Source organism: Bombyx mandarina, chromosome 22 (assembly GCF_030267445.1).
Source record: "Bombyx mandarina strain Sakado chromosome 22, ASM3026744v2".
NCBI lineage: Eukaryota > Metazoa > Arthropoda > Insecta > Lepidoptera > Bombycidae > Bombyx > Bombyx mandarina.
Window position 1 is genome coordinate 6467101 of NC_143228.1, and position 7713 is coordinate 6474813.

Here is a 7713-nt window from a genome sequence, read left to right on the forward strand (position 1 = left end):
ATAAAACACGTTTGTTCTCTTTCGAAATTACTCGCTTTTTGTTTAATTTACTATTTTTATTAGTTGAATAAATGTATGCAAAATATGTGTACTGCGCATGCGTCAACTATAATGCCTAAACTTTGTACCGTCTACGCGGTTTTAATCGAGAGAAAAAAAACAAATATAAATCCTGAAGGAGCAATTGATTGGTATGTATACAGTTTAATTAAAAAAATTAAAAAAGAAATAAATGAAATAATGTACATTGGCGTAAAGTTAGACCAAATACATTTTTTCCATCCTCCTACCTATCGTTATGAAGGTATAAAAAAGATTAAGTCAATAATATGTTCATTATTTATCTTTCAAGAGATAATGTAGGTATACATTATAATAACTTTTTTACACAGTCGAAATTATATTCCTAACATTAGTAAAATAACATTTTAATATTTTTTTTATAGGTTATGTATTGAAAGTGTTGGAAAATTATTTCATGTTTTAGCTGGAAAACGACATTGAGAATTATATGCAATACAAGATAATGGGCTCCATCAAATGAATTCGAATGAAACCAAACTGTTTACCATCCAAATTCGATTGTCGGGCAGATAGAAAACGAAAATTCACTCAAAGTGAACCTCGACCTGCATTTGTGAAACGGCAAAGACTCACTATTGTCAAGGAGATTGAAGAGACGACTAAAAATGAGATGTGTTATATTATTATACCTTTGCCATCTTGTAGTCAAGGTAGGTGTAACTGTCAATAATTAATAACACTCACAGATCTCATAATCAAATAACAATATCAGAAAAAAGGAGAATAGTTAGTTAGTTAGTGGAAGTAGCCAAAATGGGCAAGTGGACCTCAGTTCCTATTACATAAGGTACTAGGAAGTTTGTGATAATGAAAATTTATCACAGTGTAATATCACTTACTTACTTTAACAGTGAAGGAAAACATTGTGATGAAACCTGCACACCTAAATGTTCTTAGGATTTTCTTAGGTGTGTAATCCACCAACCAGCACTAGGCCAGCGTGGTGGACTAAGGCCTAAAAACCCTCTCAATGGTAGTGGAGGCCAGTGTCCAGCAAGGGGATATATTATATGGGCTGATGATGATGACTAGGAAGTTACATACTACTACTACTACTACTACAGTACACATATAATCCTATATATTTACAAACTATAAGTTTGTTGGGTACCTAGAAATTGCTAACATTATTTCATATTTCCAGATGTCCAGCCACTTGAAAATAGGTGTAGTAATGACAAAGCTATCCAAGTAGCTCCAGCACAGGAACACAAAGGCAAGGCAAGTGTGTATTGCCACATCACCCCTAAATATATCTGAAGCAAGTACAAGTAAACAATCAGAACCAGCAAAAAGAAAACTGTTGTTCCTGAGGACAAATTTGACAGTGATGAGTCAAATGCACCAGCAACAGAAGGATCAACAGTTGACTATGAGTTATAGAAGAAGATTAATTAATATTTATTTAAATGAATATTAATGAATATAATTTTAATTATCGTGCAAAATTTGTAGTCAAAACATATATGTGTATTTTATAAATAAATATTCATTCTCAGTATTAATGTTGTTTTAATCTTCGATTGAAAAATTGGTTAATATTTTCGAATAACATAATTTTATTAATAACATTTATTTTATTAATAACGAATAACATTTTTTAGGTAAATACTCTATTTAGCTTTGCTGGATTTATCCAATATTTCGACATACCAAAATTTCATACAGGAAAGACAGAGATAGATAGCTATCTGATTGAATAACTTGTAGAATTGAGCTTCGAAGAAAGCTCTTTTCTTCTCTTCAAAGTTTATTCTTATTCTTTATTAGAATTTACTCTAGTTTGCACAGCTTCTCTAACCGACACTGCATGGAATAAATAATCATTATAATTATAAAATATATTTCTGTTTACATACCATACAATTTTCATAGTTCAAATATTAATTTGGATTGATATGAATTTATTTCGATTATCAAAATAATTTGTATTAAACATTTGTATTTCCTCAAAATTTCTATTTTTATAATAATGACTGTGACCACCCGATAAATAAAGAAATTAAAAATATTATAGATAACTTATTTTTAAATAATAGATTAAAAATTATAAACAAAGATAGCGTATTAAAATATTATATTATGCCTATCATTCTTAAATAATTCAGTAAAGAAATAATTTTCGCATCACCGTATATAATTAATATGAATAATAGGGTATTGCCCACTATGCTAAAAAAAATCATAAATTATGTTTTTTTGATAGATCTACAAAAAAGCAAGTGAGTAATGCTGTATCCATAAAAAAAATGGCAAAAAAAAATTAAAGAAAGATATTTTGCACAAGTTCAAATGCATATGTGTTATACTAAAAGTAAAACTTGCTACTTTTGTGTAGCAAACAGCAACTTTGAAAACAATAATCAGGTCACTATAATTAGTATTCGGTAAACGGCCGTCTGGTGTAGTGGTAAGTGACACGGTCACTACACAAGGGGGTCGCGGGTTCGAATCCCGCCAAGGGAAGATATCTGTATGATAAATATAAATGTCTTTTCCAGGGTTATGGATGTATATTAAATATATGTATGTGTATAATAAAAATCTTACATTTATTTCCGTTATCTGGTACCTGTAACACAAGTTCTTTACGAACTTATCACGGGACCAGTTAACGTGGCGTGATTGTTTAAAAAAAAAACAAAAAACAAAACAAAACAAGTATTGATTTTGATCCCGAGTAAGTTGCACAGTTGTTAGGTAATGTAGTTTCTTTTTGGAAGAATAACATTTTTCTAATCTTACACAAAAATGTAATGTTAAATACTTTAAAAAATCTTCATACCTATTTTCCTTTTAGGGAGTACAAAATATTGATGTGTACAAAGTGAATGTGATTTAATAAAAATAATATTTCAATTTAAATATGTTTTATTTAAAAATTATTCTTAACATACAGGTACAAAGGTTACATAACATTAATCTTTATTCCTTTTCATATATATAAGCCCATATTTAGCACATTTGTGGAAAACTGAATCAAAATAATAATGAGTTGCTAGCCATTCAAGACCAGCATAGAAGTCTTATTAAAATCTGTTCAGTAGTTTTTGAATGAAGAGTGAAAATACTTACAAAAATTCCTATTTATAAGTAAGGATTACTTATTTAATTAAAGAGTCTTGTAGGTGGCAAACTATCTAAAAACTTTCTATTTTCCACCAAGTTGACATCAATTATCCTTCCTGCATATATATTTATTGTATTGTTTTTTTTATACTCTAACAAGGGGTGATATTACATTTGCAATTTCTGGGAGTTTGTTGAAAAATATATTGCTTGCTTGACTTACAGATAGATCGAAATCATCAGCCAATTGAGAGAATGTTCTATTTAATTTAATTCTCATCAAACATAATATAATATTTTGTTCAGAAACATTTGTATGTTTCTCAATCAAGCCTATTATGAAATATAATTCTTGTGGAAGACCAATATATAAACGTGGTTTATTTCTCACTTTATATAAAATTGTTAACACATTCATTTTTTCAACTTTTTTAGTCTTCTTGAGAGCTATAGTCTGCAGTGCACAAGTCTTTGATGGAGTGGAGATATAGAGAGATGACTCATAGTCAACTGTTGATCCTTCTGTTGCTGGTGCATTTGACTCATCACTGTCAAATTTGTCCTCAGGAACAACAGTTTTCTTTTTGCTGGTTCTGATTGTTTACTTGTACTTGCTTCAGATATATTTAGGGGTGATGTGGCAATACACACTTGCCTTGCCTTTGTGTTCCTGTGCTGGAGCTACTTGGATAGCTTTGTCATTACTACACCTATTTTCAAGTGGCTGGACATCTGGAAATATGAAATAATGTTAGCAATTTCTAGGTACCCAACAAACTTATAGTTTGTAAATATATAGGATTATATGTGTACTGTAGTAGTAGTAGTAGAAGTAGTATGTAACTTCCTAGTCATCATCATCAGCCCATATAATATATCCCCTTGCTGGACACTGGCCTCCACTACCATTGAGAGGGTTTTTAGGCCTTAGTCCACCACGCTGGCCTAGTGCTGGTTGGTGGATTACACACCTAAGAAAATCCTAAGAACATTTAGGTGTGCAGGTTTCATCACAATGTTTTCCTTCACTGTTAAAGTAAGTAAGTGATATTACACTGTGATAAATTTTCATTATCACAAACTTCCTAGTACCTTATGTAATAGGAACTGAGGTCCACTTGCCCATTTTGGCTACTTCCACTAACTAACTAACTATTCTCCTTTTTTCTGATATTGTTATTTGATTATGAGATCTGTGAGTGTTATTAATTATTGACAGTTACACCTACCTTGACTACAAGATGGCAAAGGTATAATAATATAACACATCTCATTTTTAGTCGTCTCTTCAATCTCCTTGACAATAGTGAGTCTTTGCCGTTTCACAAATGCAGGTCGAGGTTCACTTTGAGTGAATTTTCGTTTTCTATCTGCCCGACAATCGAATTTGGATGGTAAATAGTTTGGTTTCATTCGAATTCATTTGATGGAGCCCATTATCTTGTATTGCATATAATTCTCAATGTCGTTTTCCAGCTAAAACATGAAATAATTTTCCAACACTTTCAATACATAACCTATAAAAAAAATATTAAAATGTTATTTTACTAATGTTAGGAATATAATTTCGACTGTGTAAAAAAGTTATTATAATGTATACCTACATTATCTCTTGAAAGATAAATAATGAACATATTATTGACTTAATCTTTTTTATACCTTCATAATTTATTCATAATTTACCGCAGATTTACTGGTTGCGATAGCTATGTTAAACTTACAATTTTTAAAGCTTATTGCCAGAATTTTTACGCCAGTAGTCTGTGGACCACATACACGCGGAGAGCTTACAATGCCCTACGCGTTCAATATAATAATGCGTTTAGGATGATGTTGTCACTGCCGCGCTTTTGTAGTGCATCCACAATGTTTGCGACATCTCACACCGATGACTTCTTTGCAATAATGCGGAAGAGAAGTGCATCGTTATTGCGTCGAGTTCGTGACAGTGGCAACAGTCTTTTGAGAATCATATCGAGCAAGATCGAGGGACTGCTGATCAATAGCCTTTGCAGTAGGCATTTGGAAGGAGAAAAAAAATAAAATAAAAAATGTAATGGTTTAAAATGTATATATATAATGAGAGTTATGTGTTAGATTTTTTAAGTCACTAACATAGATATAAGTAATTACTACTAACAAAATGTTATGGTTTTAAAAAACAAAACTGAAATAAAGAATTAATAATAATAATAATAATAATAACGATAGGTAGGAGGATGGAAAAAATGTATTTGGTCTAACTTTACGCCAATGTACATTATTTCATTTACTTCTTTTTTAATTTTTTTAATTAACCTGTATACATACCAATCAATTGCTCCTTCAGGATTTATATTTGTTTTTTTTTCTCTCGATTAAAACCGCGTAGACGGTACAAAGATAAGGCATTATAGTCATAGATTATACACTTAATATATTTGAGAATTATAGTTGACGCATGCGCAGTACACATATTTTGCATACATTTATTCAACTAATAAAAATAGTAAATTAAACAAAAAACGAGTAATTTCGAAAGAGAACAAACGTGTTTTATATAAGAACAATCGAAAATGAATATTTACGAGTCATTAAGGACGAAAAAATATTAAGAATTGCAATCGAGGGGCTAACTTGTACATATATTTTTAATAATCTTTTTAAAATAAATAAATGCAGAACAAACAATTATTAACAGTGAACAATCAAGAACAAATGATGAACAAACGAATTAATAGAAAATAACTAGAAAATAGGAAAGAAAAATTTTTTTGAGGGGCTAACTTCATTCACCTCATAAAATAATGTATAAAATTTAAGTAGGTATGTATGTACTTTTTTTTTTTTTTTTTTTCTTTTTTAGCTTGCACTGTTTGTGCATTTAGCCACATACAAGGGTAAAGGTAGGGAAACAGGAGAAAAAGGAAAAAACGGATAATTAAAAAGAATGGATCAGGTAGGTATTTATATACATAATTACAATTTGATATTATGTTTCAGGATAAAATTTGAAATACATAAATAAATATCATAGTTCATAGTACACAGCAAAGTATTAATAGAAGTCGGGAGTGGAATACCAAGGGATGTTAATAAATCAATAAATGAGGAACAGTCATTTAAGGAGCACGCGAAAAAAATATGATTTAAATTGCCAACATCAGCGCCGCAATCACACATATTGTTATTGACTATACCCAATCTAGTCAAATGAGATGGAGTGCAAGCATGACCCAGTCTCATCCGGATTATGATAGTAGTCGTGATCTTACTAAATCTAAAATTGTAAAACCAAGGCTTGGTAGGAATGACAGTTTGTATTTGGGCATAATTCTTTCCTTTATATTGACTAGAAATAGGCCATGTTTGTCCCCAAGATTCGCGCAGGTCTGAATTCGGAAGACACAAAAGATCATTTATGAAGATTTTGTATGGATAAATATCTCCACAATCCACAGCATCATTGGCAAGTTTATCAGCAAATTCATTGCCAGAAATACCCACGTGACTAGGAATCCAGGCAAAAATTACATCGAAACCTTTTAAATTACATTCCCACAGTAATTTTCTACAATCTACAATAACAGGGTAATTGGCGCAAGATTTGAAAGGAAATTTCTGGAGTGCCTGAAGCGCACTTTTGGAATCAGAAAAAATAACAGATTTAGATAATTTCATCAAATTAACATATTCTATAGCTTTAAATAATCCGTAGCATTCCCCAGTAAAAACAGAGCTTTCTGGTGGAAGTTTAATTTTTTGGACAATTTTTGATTGTTGATGATAAACTCCAACACCAACGAGACCAGAGGAAGAATTTTTAGATGCATCGCTATAAATGTAATGTTGATCTGACCACTCTCTATCTAAGATGATATTAAAATCGATATTGGCAGAAAAAATGGATCGAGATATATCTAAGGTAAAATGAATTTTAGGAACAAGAGTTAATGCTTCATATTCAGCAGAAAAAATAGAGAGACGATGAGACATGTGAGTGGGGGCAAGCAAAGAGGAAAATTTACGAAAACTCACGACTAAACAAGGTAGAGACTTGTGCCTCCAGTAGGGGGAAGATGAAACTAAATGTGATAAAGTAGATAATTTGGTATGAAGGGGATGCTTGGTAAATTGTAGAGCACGGAACAGAAACTTGTCACAAAGATATTGACGACGGAGTCGCAGAGGAGGGTCAACACACTCAACTTGTAAAGCATTGGTAGGACTAGATTTCATTGCACCGGTTATTAAACGGAGAGCTTTTGATTGTATGCCATCAAGCTTATTTAGTCCGACTGCATTACATGGTTCAAGAAAGTAAGTACCATAATCTAAAATACTTCGTATGAGAGCGTTGTATAGGAGCTTTAGATTATATGGATGTCCACCCCACCAGACTCCAGTTAAACATCTCATAATATTCAAAACTCGTTCGCATCTAGCTATAACGTAATAACAATGTGATAAACCTGATAATTTGGCGTCTAGAATAACTCCTAAAAATTTTATTTCATTTTGAGATGGAATAAGTTCATTATCAAAATATACGGAAACAGGAGAAGGAAGCCGCATTCTAGA

General features: G+C 31.3%; 2 long non-coding RNA genes across 7 annotated transcripts; one reads left to right on the plus strand and one right to left on the minus strand.

The window, feature by feature from the left end:
• The first annotated feature begins 86 nt into the window (after positions 1-86).
• Positions 87-1573, plus strand: LOC149500315 (uncharacterized). Of its 4 annotated transcripts, none has more exons than XR_016325057.1 (3): positions 87-191; positions 488-734; positions 1229-1572. It is a non-coding gene; the product is annotated as an uncharacterized LOC149500315 (long non-coding RNA). The 4 variants fall into 4 exon arrangements; XR_016325055.1 differs by having other exon boundaries at positions 97-191; positions 447-734; positions 1229-1573; XR_016325056.1 differs by lacking the exon at positions 87-191 and adding an exon at positions 344-359 and having other exon boundaries at positions 447-734; positions 1229-1573.
• A 1364-nt stretch (positions 1574-2937) lies between these two features.
• Positions 2938-5925, minus strand: LOC149500316 (uncharacterized). Of its 3 annotated transcripts, none has more exons than XR_016325027.1 (3): positions 5464-5557; positions 4383-4629; positions 2938-3885 (listed from the first exon to the last, which is right to left on the minus strand). It is a non-coding gene; the product is annotated as an uncharacterized LOC149500316 (long non-coding RNA). The 3 variants fall into 3 exon arrangements; XR_016325025.1 differs by having other exon boundaries at positions 4383-4670; positions 5464-5536; XR_016325024.1 differs by having other exon boundaries at positions 4383-5925.
• Between the last annotated feature and the right edge of the window lie 1788 nt (positions 5926-7713).